Genomic DNA, 16,373 nt, shown 5'->3' on the forward strand with positions numbered 1-16,373 from the left:
ATCATTAAACATGTGACGCTGTCATGGTACTTAGTTTGAGTCACTGGGGAAATGGGACACTTTGGAGGTATGGAGCCCGAGAAGTCAGTGTGTCTCACATAGATCTGGGTGTCTCGTAGGCCACCTGCAGGACCACACTCTTGGAAGAGGTCAACAAATGCTGTAGAATGAACAAATAAAGAAGGGAGTTCTGACTATAAAATGACGAGGCTGGTTATATACCCACAGGGATAGAGAAGTCTGATATGGTAAAAGAAGAATGCCAACTTTGAACTCAGAGAGAATTGGGGTCTAATTCCACCTCCCTTTTGATCTGGTGGGTGAGAGAGGTTAAAATATCCAAGTTTCAGTGTCTTCATTTTTAGACAAGAGATAACATTACCTGTCTCCAATATTATTATGGAGATAAAATCAGATATGTGTGTTACATGCCTAACATAGAGCATGGCATACATTAGGCATCTAATTAATGTAAATTCTATCTCCTGTAGAGCAACTCACTGGGAAAGACAGAACCTTTGCCTGGTTGTTGCTCACAATACGTAAGGGACTGATTTAAGATATGGAGGAACAGACTTTACAATTTCTTCACTGATGCCGAATCTTTGAACGTTGAGAATGGATTTGATTTTTGTAAAGAGCCAAAAATCATTCAAAGACAAGGCAAGTAGATAAACGGAGTGACTTACCAATGGGGATATAAGCAAATAAACACAAAAGAATGTAACTATAAAATCATGTCATACAAAGTCAAGTGTTTCATAAGCAAACCATTCTATCAATTTCCAATTTTGAAGTCAAAAGTGTTCCGAGGATTGCTATACTGTAGGAATAAGCTCTCTTCCCTCTTGAAGGAACTGCTGGAAGGAAATACATTCACGTAGACATACAACTTCTGGTCTACCAAAAAAAAAAAAAAGTAAAGAAAAGAAAAAGTCTAATTTCATTACTATCTGATCACATCTTCTATAATCCCTTGTTTCAATTTTGGTGTACTTTTCTATACACTCATTTGTAACTGGACGAAGCAGAGGCTGAAATGTTTGAAGTAACTTGCCCAAGGTCTAACTATTGGTAACTGACAGAGCCGAATTTTGAAACCAAACCATGCTCTTCCCACCATGCTACCCCTCCTTTGTGTGTATGCCAGTCTAAAGACATCTTGCTTTTAGAACAGAATTAATATAGTCAATCAACAGATAATAAGAGGGGAGATATTTTGGAAAGTAAGTGATGCTACAAAGTATTAGTACTATTCTTCTTATTAATTTTTATTCCCAGTGTCTCCAGCTGGAGATAAGTGTCATCTGCCAGCATTCTTGAAGCGTGACTTCACTGTGCTACGGCTGAGCCCTGGGAGTTGGGCAGGTGCACTCAGTCATTATCCCAGGAATCTCCCATGGCCTGGGGCTGCAAAAATGCAGCAGGAACTGCTTTTCCCCACCTTTCTCAAGCAATTTCAAGTTCAGAGCGCTGGAATAATCCAGCTGCAACCAATTAGCCTCCTTCACACAGGCCAGAGAGGAGCTGCAGAGAACACTGGCATGCATGTCTCCTCTCCAGGGGCGCTTCATCTGCTCACCGGGGCACACTTAGCCGGGTGTGCAGAAGGCTCGGGCTCCAGAACACAGCCATTCCTACAATGGGGGCATTGTTCTCTGGAGCGGGCTGTTTATTGCACTTTGAGAGCGCCCACACTGTGAGTCAAGGGGAAGCCGACCAGAGCTCCACATCAGCTCTGCTCTGCCTTTCCTGACCCAGATTGACAAACGTCTGGTTTGAAAAACCATGCACCTTTGAAGTCAAAGCAGGGCTGTCCCTATCTCTACCTATACTTATTATTGCAAATTATCTAGAGAACTAGAAGCTGGTTCTTTGAGAGAATTAATAAAATTGACAGACCACTGGCAAGACTTATCCAAAAGAATAGAGAAAGGACCCAAATTAATAAAATTATGAATGAGAAAGGAGAGGTCACAACCAACACCAAAGAAATTAGAAGGATTATTAGAAACTTTTATCAACAGCTTTATGCCAATAAATTAAGCAATCTGGAAGAGATGGAGGACTTCCTGGAAACCTATAAACTACCAAGACAGAAACAGGAAGAAACTGATTCTTTAAACAGGCCAATTAATTATGAAGAGATTGAAACAGTGATAAACAACCTTCCAAAAAACAAAACTCCAGGCCCGGATGGTTTTCCTGGGGAATTCTACCAAACATTCAAAGAAGAAATAATACCTATTCTCCTAAAGCTATTTCAAAAAATAGAAACAGAAGGAGAGCTACCAAACTCATTCTATGAGGCCAATATTACCTTGATCCCCAAACCAGGCAAAGACCCCATCAGAAAGGAGAATTACAGACCGATTTCCCTAATGAATATGGATGCCAAAATCCTCAACAAGATCCTGGTTAATAGAATCCAACAGTACATTAAAAGAATTATCCATCATGACCAAGTGGGATTCATCCCTGGGATGCAAGGGTGGTTCAACATTCGCAAATCAATCAGTGTCATAGATTTTATCCAGAAGGAAAAATTCAAAAATCATATGATTCTCTCAATAGATGCAGAAAAAGCATTTGACAAAATACAGCATCCTTTCCTGATTAAAACCCTTCAGAGTGTAGGAATAGAAGGTACATTTCTCAATCTCATAAAAGCCATCTATGAAAAGCCTACAGCAAATATCATTCTCAATGGGGAAAAGCTGGAAGCCTTTCCCTTAAGATCAGGAACACGACAAGGATGCCCACTCTCGCCACTATTATTCAACATAGTACTAGAAGTCCTTGCAACAGCAATCAGACCACAAAAAGGGATCAAAGGTATCCAAATTGGCAAAGAAAGAAGTCAAAATGTCTCTTCGCAGATGACATTGATACTCTATACGGAAAAACCCAAAAAGAATCCACTCCCAAACTATTAGAAGTTATAGAGCAATTCAGTAATGTGGCGGGATACAAAATCAATGTCAAAATCATTTGCATTTCTATACATGAATAATGAGACTGAAGAAAGAAATTAGGGAATCCATCCATTTACAATAGCACCAAAAACCATACGTTACCTTGGAATTACTTAACCAGAGGCGTAAAGGACCTGTATTCTAGAAACTATAAATCACTCTTGAAAGACATTGAAGAGAGACACAAAAAGGTGGAAAAATATTCCATGCTCATGGACCAGAAGAATTAACATGATTAAAATGTCCATGCTACCCAGAGCTTAATCTAGTCAATGCTATCCTGATCAAAACACCAATGACATTTTTCAAAGAACTGGAACAAATAGTCCTTAAATTTGTATGGAACCAAAAAGGCCCTGAATGCAAGGAACTGTTGAAAAGGAAAAAAAACAAGCTGAGGCATCACAATGCCAGATTTCGAGCTGTACTACAAAGCTGTGATCACAAAGACATCATGGTACTGGCACAAAAACAGACACATAGATGAATGGAACAGAAGAGAACCCAGAAATGGACCCTCGAGCTCTTTGGGCAACTAATCTTTGATAAAGCAGGAAAAACATCCAGAAAAAAGACAGTCTCTTCAATAAATGGTGCTGGGAAAATTGGACAGCTACATGCAAAGAATGAAACTTGACCACTCTCTCACACCATACACAAAGATAAACTCCAAATGGATGAAAGACATCGATGTGAGACAGGAATCCATCAAAATTCTAGAGGAGAACATAGGCAACAACCTCTATGACATCTGCCAAAGCAACCTTTTTCATGACACATCCCCAAAGGCAAGAGAAACAAAAGATAAAATGAACTGATGGGACTTCATCAAGATAAAAAGCTTCTGCACAGCCAAGGAAACAGTCAAAAAAACTAAGAGGCAGCCCAAGGAATGGGAGAAGATATTTGCAAATGACACTACAGATAAAATCAGTATTACTTCGTTCCGGTTGCATTATTGCTTACATACGTATTTGCAAATAAATGGGCATAAGCAGTTTCTCCAGCCAGGAGCCTTTTTTAAAAAAATGATACATCACAATGAACACAAACCGGAAGTACCTCTCTATCGCCACATGACTCCCCTCCTCCCGACGACACCCTCCCTCACACATACATACACATGAAGACGAGGGTACAAACAAAACCAAACACAGACACCGTTAGTAACTTCCTTCTTCACAGCTCCTCCCCTCGCTGTTGCTATATGGGCAACTGCTGCCAACAGGCCCACCAGAGGTTTGAGGCCACATGGCCAGGCTGTCGGCATGGCCCATTACAACTCAATGGCACTGTGTGTGGGTGGGAGGAGGCACTACGCCGGATGTGTTCGGTAATTAGTCCTCAGAATAGCCTCTTTGTCAATCTCAGATCAAAGAGGATGGCTGTGTCAGAGAGAGAGATAATTGCCAAATTCTTGGTAAAGCAGAAGATTCCTTTTCCACTTAGCTCCCTAAGAGTGCTGTGCATAACGGGGCTGAAAGTACTAAGTATAAGCACCCCATCCGGAGAACCTACGATGTGCTGGGCTGGCACCTTATGTACAGTCACGCCATGGTTCCTTTGGGCGAGCCCTGCACAGTCAGCATTCTATTCCCAACCCAGAGGCTGGGCGGTCACTTCCCCAGAGTGCACATTCAACGTGTGGCAAAGTTGGGACCCAAGGCCTTTTTATCTTTTTCTTTTCTGACTCAAAGCTTATTCTTATGCCACTACTGCCCTGCTGTCTCAGCGCTCATCTCTGGGGCGGGGCTGCACCTGCTGGGGAGCGTGCTAGGACGGAAGTCAGGACAGCGCCTCGCACCCGGTTCTGTGGGTGTTCGGACCTGGCTTTGCTACTGATGAGCGCTGTGTGATTTGGGCTTGCCCTGGACCCTCCTGGCCCTCCAGAGGGGCTAGTTATCGTGAGCTGTCTTTATGGATATTTTGATGCTGCCCACAGGCTGCGTTCTCCCCACTGGGTGCGGGTAGTCGGATGTGCGGGCTCCTCCCACTGCGCCTTGGCCCATGTCCAAGACAGCGACGCCACTCTTCTGTGATGTTTCAGCTTTTCATCTGCACCAACCATGAGGCAGGACTGCAACACTCTGTCCTCTTACGCTTCCTATCCATCATTGAAAACAGACAAGAAAAACCAGGAAGACTAATATCTCCCAAAGTTTAATCCAGCTGAAAATAAAACGAGGGTAAAATTAGGTCCCAGACATAAAATACAGTGGCAAGAATGTGAGAATTCAGTATGCTGCGTGTTCTACTTTTCCTGGGTCCTTTCAAAACTTGGAAGCGCTGTGCTGAGCAGCCAGGATATAATGTTTATAATGTCTGTTCAAATCAGCAAATGAATGGGTGATGTCCTGGAACAAAGCCCCTTGGCCATCTTAGCTCCCTTAAGCAATGGAGTCTGGGCCCCACTCGATAACATAAACTAGGTCAGTTTTTGTTTCTGTTATTTACAAATGAATTCAATTGTACTCGCAACTGATCATTCTGATTGGTCTTGCTGAACGGGAATGGCGTCAGTTACACTTAAAAACCTGGGAATCTGTCTCCAGAATGAGCTGCAGTCGATAAATGACCACATATCCAGTGATTGAACGACCCCAACAAGACAGACAAAATAGAAAGCTGGCATCTTAGCATGTCGAATCTCACTTTCATACGTCACTAGCTAAAAATAAATAAATAAATAAAAATAAAAGATGGATGAACAGAAAAAATGATAATGATGATAAAAATAATAAAATAAGCATCATTTTGGTGAGCTGCTACCAGGTTCTGGGCCTTCCGGAGAATGGTGCATTTTCTTCTTTTTTCTTTTCATCTCTTTCTTTCTTGTCCTTTCCCTTCTGCGAAGGTTAATTTGATGTGTCAACTTGGCTGAGCTGCGGAGCCCAGATATTCGGTCCAACATTTTTTCTGGATGTTTTCTGTAGAGTGTTTTCGCCCCGGATGAGATTCACGTTTTAGATGGTTGAAGCTTGGATTGAGGCGAATTGCCCTCCACTGGTCGACTTGGCCTTGTCAATGAAGCAGAGGCTTGAGACGGAACAAAAGATTGTCTCCATAGACAAGAAGAGAATTCTGCCAGCAGAAAACCTTTGAAGTTCAACTGCAATTCTTGCTGCGTGTCCAACCTGCAGACGTACGCCATCAGATTTTAGATTTGCCAGGGAGTCCATAATCACTGGAGCCAAGTCCTTTTGCTTCAAAACAGCTCTCTCTCTCTCTCTCTCTCTCCTGCCGGTCTGTTTCCCTGGGGAACCTTGACGACTATACACCTTCTTTTCTTCTTTATTTCCCTCCTTCCCTCTCCACTATCTTCTTCCACTTTTAGATGAAAGAAATTGGCTCAAGATGATAAATTGCCCAAAGGTCTACTGGCTTGTAAGTAGTCCAGCTGGACTGGTTGCCAGGTCTGTCTCCCTCCAGGCCCACGCTTTCCCAATCCTGCTCCGTGAGTTGTGAGGGGTGCTGTGCAAACAAGCAGGGCGATACCATACACAGGCTCTAGTCGCGCGTGATCCACAACTTCTGTTTTCATCTCTCCCTGTCCATACTGCGCCTGCGAGCGTCACTGAGGCAAAGACTCTTGGATCGTCTGAACTCACAGAGCCTGGCCAGGAGTATTTATTGTCTCTCCTCTGTTGTAATTTGCAAGTAAGGCAGTGCATTTATTAGTAGTAACATATCATGTCATGGAAAAAAAGAAAAAAATTGTGTTCTCTCATGGGTCTGGTCCATGCACAGTGTGGTCAAAGCCCTTTCTCAAGCTCTCATGGCTCTCCTTTTCCTTTCCATTCCCACCTCAACTCCCGGCTCAGACTCCCATCGCCTCTTTCTCTGCAGCCACTGCCAGCAGTGTGCCAATCGCGAACCATTTTCCACAACACAGACGGGATTTGACTATCCTATCCCTTTCCGCACAGCCAGGCAAAAGAGACTTACCAATTTTATAATCATTCCTGGTCCAAACTTCTTTGTACAACAAAATCCCTCATTATCTATTTTCTGCCTTAATATCAAGTCTCATTTCTCAGTGACCTTCCATCTCACCTTATGCTCTAGCCGTAATAAATAACAGGCATTTCCCCCAGTGGTTGGTTGTACTATTTTCAAAATATTCAGTGCCATTGCTTCTGGGGCCCTTCCACTGTGAACCTAAACTAACCTGAATGTCAGTCTTGGTCATGTGACTTGCTTTAAAGGTAGCAGGAGGCGACAAGGGGCACTTCTGACCTCATGCCATTCCACCGCATGTCCTGTGGTGGGAGAGATCCACGTGTTCCAGGCAGGGGATACACCTTCAGCCTGGATTCTGGAACTCAAAGAAGGTGCGGAGCCAACCTAAATCCGTCTGTGATTGTCATGTGAAGTGATGCAGTTCCCGATTGTGTTGTGAGTCGCTAAGATTTTAGTGTGCTATCATCACGCACCACAGTCTGTGCTGACTCAGTCCTCTCTTCCTCTGAATTAGGCGGCCTTCCTCTTGGGAGCTCGTTGTGCCATGCACTCTCTTTTTATTATAACACATATCCAGATTAAATAGCATTTGCTTTTTACATACTGGTCTTCCTGTCCGCTGGAAACGTCAAGGGCAAGAGATTGTGTCCTTGTTTACCACAGTATTGTCTAGTGCCCAAGAAGAGCCTGGCGTTTTGGGCATTAATTGTCCAAATGCGAATCGCTCTTGACCACAAATCTTGCTTAAGGATGAATTCATTGAATGAAAAGAGATTGAAAGAAATTATTATCAAACCTAGGATCAGAGAGCTGTTGAGTATGTAACTAGATCAGAAAGCTATGCATTATAGAAATGACGAGCTTGCCCCTTCCCAATAAGTAAAAGTATGGTGTATGGTAGTAAGGAGGAAATTCTGAGCGTGATGTCAGGGTCTTTATAAGACTATTTGAAAGACTCTCGCTGAAGTCCTGGGCCATGGATTCGTATCTCCTTGGCATTTGTCCAGGCAGAAAGACAACATTCCCAATGATGTGCCTTTAAAAGGAAGAAGAGGTTTGATTGTGGACAAAACATGTAATGAAAGGATATCAACTCTCATGGAGTCAGTGATTCCTAAGAGTCCTGCCAACACTCATCCTTCCGCCCCAGCTGAGCTGAGATATTGCTCACTGATATGTACTGTGAATTCTGTTTTCCTTTAGCACAACTTCTCTTACTTTGTCCTGATGTTATCCTGATACCAGCAATTTATATTGCCACGATGTATTGGTAGAGCTAAGACACATCGGATATATATAAAGCATCCACAAGAAGACATTTCTTGAAAAATTAAACCCAAGAAGTAAACATACAAGAATGGTTAACTGATTCATTAATTCATTTACTTACTTAAAAATGAATACCTATGGGTTCTGGGTGTTGGTCAGCTGCCACCAACCTTGCCCGGGGACGCTGAATTAAAATTGGCCGTAAGAGGATATCTAAATCTTTTTCTTCTTTGCTTTTGCCATCTGTTTTCCATAACATAGGTAGTTAGAGATGGGTGTACTTTGAAATTAGCAAACCTAAACGCGCACATTTGACTGGGATCAAGTTTGGAAAAAGGACTCTTTCAAGGTCAAACAGTGAATTTGTGATCAAAGCCAGGACTTGAACCAAAGTAGCTTGTGTCGCTTCCAACTTATTTCCTCCTTTTTGTCCTTTTCATGTAAATACTCTTTTGAAGGACTTATTGAAGAGAGTTTCAAAGACAGTCAAAGGAGCTTCTATCATGTTTTTCAGTAATTATGGAAATGATTTCATACTAACCTCTAAGCTGATTTATTTGGATTATAACTCATGGCCCATACATCACCCAAGGCTACAGCTCTGCAGCGGCAAGAATCGAACTGCACTCACGACTTGGCTCTCTGCTGATCGCTGCAAGTGTTCACACAGGTCACTTAACACATCAGACCTCCGTTTCCATTTCTGTTCAACAGGTGAAAGCTACCTACCCATTGTGAGGATTACATGAAAGTGCCTCACTGAACAGCAGAGGCACAGTGCTACAAAAAGCCATTATCATTTCTGATGTGTGTTTTTATACACAGGGGTTCGACAGATAACATCTCTCTGTTCAACTAGGCCACGTATAAGCTTAGAATTTCCTGAATACATAATTTCATTTATTTAGGCAAAGTGTTGAGTATGTGGGATTTAAAAGCTCCACATATTTTTCTTTCTAGTTAGTTATAACATGTGATTTCTCAGTAAAAACATTTCCTTTGTGACTTTATTTGAAAATCACAGTGATTTCCTAATAAGGAAATATACTCGAAATCTACCTGAGGTCTTGTCGCACCACTTATGCCGGTGTAATCACTGGGGCACAATGTACTAATTCGATCTAAACTGATGGGCAGAACAATGCATGCAGAAAACAAACACAATAAAAAGTTTTGTGAGGTTATTATTTATAAAGGCTTTGTTCAATAGACATTGTAACCAAATTCCAATGTAGACCAGAAAAAAAAAAACTATGTGGTTATTTGTAAAAGGTCAATCCCAATTGACTGATGGTTGTATCCATTTGGCACACAGTATGGAGGGCTGCGCTACAAGAATAAAGTGGAATGCTGTCAGGCTCAGAATTTGCTCCCAGGTCAGGGAAGGTCGGAACACGTCAACAAAGTACAGAGAATGCGTTATGGGTTTTTTGGTGAAATTCTGTGCAGGTAGAACATAATTTTGGGGGCATGGGGTTGCAGATAATAGGTCAGGAAAGGCTCCTTAGAAGGATGGAAGGCCAAAGAGATGTTTGCCAGGTGCACCTGGGTGGAAGAAGGAGTAGACGGTCTCCCCAAAAGAAACTAATATGAGCACAGATATAAGACAATAGAAGAATTTTGAGAATGCGACACAGATCCACAATAATCCAAAAATGCATTTGTAGGATAATGGTGATAGGGAGAGGAGATGAGGACTGGCACGCGAAAAGCTGGAGAAGTTTGTTCAAGTCTTCCGAGGTATGGGAAGGTAAGGACCCAAGCAAGAGAGAGGGACTGGATGTGAGGGAACAACATTTAGGCCGTGACATCATGGGACGTGTTCATGCAGAGAAGGAGGGTCTGGGGCGACTCAGATTTTGAACCGGATCTATTGGCAGCACATGGTGGCACGAAGCTGAGGAAGAAATCTAAGAGAAAGAGATTTTTTTGATTGATATTTTCTTTTGATTCCAAGAAATAAAAATCACTTTCTTAGGCATTTTGTAATTGTGAACAAATATAAAGACACTTCTTGGCTGGTGGTTTGTTGAGACCACAGAACTCCTGTCCTGTGTAAATTCACTAACCAAAAACTTGAAGACAGTAGGAGAAGGAAGCATGGCTAGATAGGAAAGAAAAAAAAGGAAAAATATGACTCTATGGAGTGGGATAAGACCCAGATTCAAATCCTGGCTGGACCACAAGCTATAATTTGCCTTTGAGGACAGCTTTTAATATCTCTTAGTCATGTCAACATATGTGGGTTAATACTATGGTAATTAAATAAGCTAATGGATATAAGTGCCAAAAACATTCAGTAAGCTTCCACCTCTTCCCTCCCTTCCATTCTTCCTGTTGTGTTTGATATAGCAGATTCCCAGGCTGGGAGTGAAGGAACCTCCTTCTTACACCCGGATAACTCCCGCTCTCCTCGTCCTCCCTTCTTCCTTCAGCGTCTAAGTGATAATCAGGACTTCACTACCTTCACCAGATGGGCCTTCCTGCTCTCGGCCCCCTCTGCGGTGTTCTCTCTGGCATTCCGCGTGCTGGCCTAGCTCTCCAGCTCTCTGACACACTTCAGTTCTTGATTTCCCTCTCTGTGACCTTTTTCCCACACCTAGAGCAGGCCTGTGTTCCTCAATCTGGAAAAGACCGGTCAAGACAAACCTGCATTTCCCTTCATCTTGCCACGCCCGCATCCTGGTTTTCCTCCTTACCGTTTTCTCTCAAACTGCCATGCTAATGATATCATCTGGATATCATTTCACATATTCCCAAACCTCCTGGACGTGGATTCTTCACTGAACTGAAGCTGGAGTGCTATCTACTGCTACCTTCCCCAGCTCAGCCCTGGAAGGGGCCACCACCTGGGTTTCGGTGCCCCAGGGCTACTAAGGGGAGAGCCTTGGTACAAAATGCCTGGAGGCAAATCCGAAGGAATAGAGGATCAGAGGAAGCTGGAGACACCATCCACACTAGGCTGACAAGCCGGGAGAGTGGTCATGGGAGGAGAAAATGGCACATTTATGTAGAACTCGGTTAGGGTAGTGGGTACTGAGTAGTGGCCTGAAGTAGTAATTGTCTGCTGTTTTTTAAGACTTTATTGTCAGAGAAAAGAGAGAGAGAGCGCACATGCAGGAGCGGTGGGAGAAGCTGGCAGACGGAAAACGAACTCCCTGATGAGCAAGGAGCCCAATGCGGGGCTGATACCAGGACCCTGGGATCATGACCTGAGAGCTGAGAAGGCAGGCGGCTTAACCAGCTGAGCCACCCTGGTGTCCCATTATTGTCTACCTTTTTACTATTATTATTTATTATCCAGACAATGGATCCCTTTTGAGAAGAAAAGCCTATAGGCAACAAAGTATCTACAAAATCCCCTACAGGCTATTCTCACTGCCACTGGTGTGCAGAGCAGCGCTAAGAGCCAAAAAGAAGGGGCTCTCCCCATGGCCCCTTGTGACAGGCCACCTTTCCTCATCTCTCCTCCTCAGACCTCTACTGCTTTCAACATGGGTTCTCTTTCTCCATCCTTCCTTCCTCTGTATTTGCCATCCCTCTGCTTCCCTGCGTTGGTCTCTAGAGCTCTGGTGGCAATGCACTGCTCTGGTTACTTTTCTGTTTCTCGGTCCTGCCATCCTGCTTCTCTTTACTTGCTCCATTTGGTCCACATCCCATGGCAACAGGGCCCAGAACTCTGATTTCCGTCTCTGCTGTGGAGATCTCATCAGGTTATCACCTCTGGGGATGATGATTCACACTTAACATCCCCTGGCACCGAACCAGCCCGAGGGACTGGCGTCAGGGGCGCTCGGTATGTCATGACTCAGCACACTGAGCGCAAAACCCAAAAGCGTCTGTCCCCAGACATTTCCACCCTCTAGCCCATTGGCCTTTCTCCCAGCTGTTTCTGTTCCTGCAGACCTGCCACAAACTTGACCTCGCCACTGCCCAGGTCCTACAGCGATCAGTGGACTGTTGCCTGATCTTCTTTCAGAATTCTTTCTATTGTGCAATCTTGTCCCCACCCCTGGAATTGCCTCTGCTGGTCTCAGCTAGACAACATATCATGGTCTGTCCTGTCTACCACCTTAGTGTACTGGGCTTCTTCCCTCCACAGTGTGCTAACAGTCTCACATTCTACAAATGATGGACTCCAACTCAGGGAAATGTAGTTGTTGGCACTCCGAGAGCCACCTGCCATGTAATTGGCTAAAGCCAGATTCTAACTTGAGTTTTCTGCCTCAGATTCACCATTCTACACTTAACATTTCTGTAATGTGGGATGTTTCATCAGTTATGCATTAGCACGAGCACCAGGAAAGTTGGGCTTGGACATTTGGAATGGGTGAAGAATAAATACCAAGTATGTTCGGCTTAGGCTGCTGTGTAAATGTAGCCCAGGAGCTTAAGAGGAAATGGGCCAAAATGCATCCCGGGTAACGAGGTGCTACTGAGCTCATGGAGGATTTCTGAGGAGCAGCAGGAAGGGCCATTCACAGTTGAGGCTACCCTCTGTCCGAGGCTGCCATCCTACCCTGAGCCTCATTCATTTCATAGTTGGATAGCACTTCAAACTCAGAGAAGTTAAGAAACTTCCCAAGATCACCCAGCAGAGGTGAAAAAAGCTGGAGTCCCATCCCATCTGTCTCCAAAATTGGTTCCTCCCCAGTCCATCATCTTCTTGAGGCCAGGAAGAGTAAGCTACACACACCACACACACACACACTTTGCACCCCTTCAGTAGTGAGTAAAGGTATCTAGTGAATTCACTTAATGATTAAATGAATTAAATCCTTTATCTCTTTCTTAGGATTTAAGTCATTTCTCATTCTTGTTCGGTATCATGTTTTTTCATGACCATCCGCGGATAACCTTGTAAGCAATGTGTCTTTTTCAACAGTGTAACAAGCTCACCTCATCCCTCTCTCAAGACATCCGTGCTGAGCAGAAGTCAACTGCCGTGTCTAGGTTTTAAAAATCTGGTAGCTCTTGTTGTTTTGATCTTCCTCGACTCGGACTCAGAAACCCATCTGCATCTGGGTTCAAGGTCTCAGGTAAGGTCAGTGGTCCATCTTTTATCCGGCCCCTGACGTGCCTGGAAGCAGTCAAACCAGGTTCTGCTGGCTCCGGCTCCTGAACTGATGGACCTCCCTCAACACTCGGCAGGAAAGTTCTGCCAGTCAGCTCATCTACATCGAACAAGCTTCTGTCACCGGTGTCTTTTTATCTTGAGAGAAAAAAATGTGTGCCCGCCTTTGGCGTCGTTCCTCCATGAAATGTCTGATAAGCTGTCTCACCTAGACAAAAAGGTTCTTTATCAAGTGTGTTTACAAAATAAGGAGAAGAGTTGTCAAGATTAAATAAAAGTGGTAGCGGCTCTCAGCTCTGACATTCAGATTGGTTTGGAGGGGTGGTGGATCACTTCCACGGGGGTGGGCTCGACTATGTTCGTCCATAATGTCTGTGATCTGAAGCCCACGGGCGGCTGGAGCTGGACAAGGAGGATGGAACACACCAGAAGAATGAGAGGAGGGTGACCTTGACACATGCAGCCCCCTATGGCAGAACAGCATAATGCAGAGACTGTCAGTCTCGGACTTGAGGTTCAAATCCTGCATCAACTATTCACTACTGCCTTCGGCTGTTAGCAAAGCGTTCACTGCTTCAAGTTTTCAAAAATATTTCAAATGGAAAGAAACCATCTTTGTGCAGACCTGACTAAGATGCCAGACACTCTAGTAGTTACACTGTTTACAAATATCTATCACCGTCCATCACACAGTCCAACAAATTAGAGACAGATTTCCTTTCTCAGTTTCAGATCAATGGTCTTTTTTTAACACTTTTTAAAGATTTATTTATTTGTTTGAGAGAGAAGAGAGAGAGTAGAAGTGGGTGGGAGGAGAGACGGGAGAGAGAGAAGAGCCTCAAGCAGAAGTCTAGGCAGAGGACAAGACCCTGGGCTCCATCTCTTGACCCTGAGATCGAGGCTTGAGCCGGAAACCAAAGAGTAGGACCCTTAACCCCGGCTGAGCCACCCAGACCATTGATTCTTAAAATATATATCTATATCTATATAGATATAGATATATATTTAGATATCTATATCTCCACCTTATACCTTTCTTCTTTTGTCTCAGAGTAGCCTAGGAATTTTATAGTCAATATATCCTTACCTTTAATGACAAGATTGGAGGAGACCTGAATTTATTGAGCCCTAGGGTCATGCATTGTGTCAGAGGACACTTTACATCCTTAGGTCCTATTGCCTTTTTAAAAAATCTTTTCTGTGGTAAGAATACTGAATACTTGAGAGAATTACTTTCTTACAAATTACTTACGTCAGATACGTTATGGTTGACCTATCGGCTCATGCTTCACAGTGAATCTCTATAGCTTATTTATTTCCCTGAACTGAAGCTTTATGCCTGTTGATTATGAATTGCCATTCCCCCCTCCCCCAGCCCCCTGGCAACCACCATTTCCATCTTAGAATCTATGCATTTGACTCTCTAGCTTCCGTATATGTGGAATTGTACTGATATTTGTCTTTCTGTGATTGGCTTATTTGCCGGCATAATGCTACTCAAGATTCATCTGTATTGTCAGTGGCAAAAATTTCCTTCTTTTACTGGCTGAATTATATTCTGTTTGCATAGCTATGACACATTTTCTTTATCTATTCATCCTTTGATAAGCACTAAGGTCGTTTCATGTATCTTGGCTGTTGGAAATATGTTACAATGAACATGAGGTACTAAAATCTCTCAAAGATCCTAATGTCTACATCAGGCTTAGAACGAGCAATATTAAGCACCTATTTGAAGGGAAAAAAATATTTCAAGGAATGCATCCTCTAGACTGAGTACCAGGTAGTGGTGGCCGGGCGGGGCGAGACTCCATCAAGTCTGGCTGCCTCTAAAACTGAGCCGCTTTGCACATCAACCTAGCCCGCAAGCTTTTATTCTCTTATCGGTTTCTTCCAGGCCTCTTGAAGCTACTGGAAATGTCTCATCATTTTTGATTAAAGTTATAATTTATAGTCAATCAGTCAATCTTTGATTAAAATCTAGAAAAATTCAGTTTGTGGATACTGAATCAGTAGCAAAATTTACAGTAGCTTATTTTTTTTTTAAACTTAATTATGCTAATTGCTATTTCTAAGCATAATTAGCATTTTTGAATTATTTAGTATAATTACGTCACAACATGTTTAATTTGTCACGAAGTATGTATGAATAGTAATAATTCTTGAAAGGATGTCATTCAAGGATTTGAGGTATTTACAGGAGTGTAATTATGTCAATCCGATACGATAATACTAAAGAGTAAGACTAAAGCTTCCATAGAAAAATGTTGCCTACCAAATATATTTTGAAACTTTAATGTTGTGGCCATTTTAAGTATTTTTGTTCCTCGAACAAAGTCAAACTTGGTGGTTTTGGTGGTCTGCTTACAAATTAAGAGAATAAAACAGGGTCTTGGATTATGGCACAACTAATATTTAATCCATCTCTCACTTTGCTACCACCCCACCCCTCTTTTTAACTCAGAATGAACAAAAATAGTTTTCCATATAAATAGATTATACTTGAAAAAGTGACTCTAGGGGAAATAAAGATAATCCAGAAACCAATGGATTTAACATCTCCAAATATGAAATGAACTATCAGGCTAAATAGAGGTGAGTTAAGTTAAAGAAGCCCAGCTGTTTTGTGGCCGTGTGGCTTCAACCCACTGACATATTAAATTTTCAGTAACCCTTTGCTGTGAGATGGGGATCATGCATGACTGATGGAGCACAGCTGAGACAAGGCTAACGCCCGCTTATAGCCACAGGTGGTCGACCAGTGTATGTATTTACGCTGTTATCTAAAGATATTCCTGACATTCAGACACAGCAACAGGAGAAAAGCATGACAATGGTTTCAAGTTCTGCCCTAGGTGGGAAGAGCTGCTCACCAGCTGGTGGTCCTGGGACAAGCCCCTTACTCTGAGCTTCAGTTTCCCCACCTATAAGAATGAAGGAGATCAACAAGATTTCCAGTGGCTAACGTGAGGATGCAAAAGGAGGTAGTGAGGGATAAAAACATGAACTTGATTAGGGCTCCATGCAACCTTCGCTGGAGGTAGTCGGTTTGCCTGAAAGCAGAGCCCAGGGACCCCATCCTGGAAAAAGGTGGA

The sequence above is a fragment of the Ursus maritimus genome, unplaced genomic scaffold, assembly GCF_017311325.1.
Source record: "Ursus maritimus isolate PB19 unplaced genomic scaffold, ASM1731132v1 scaffold_6, whole genome shotgun sequence".
Classification (NCBI taxonomy): domain Eukaryota; kingdom Metazoa; phylum Chordata; class Mammalia; order Carnivora; family Ursidae; genus Ursus; species Ursus maritimus.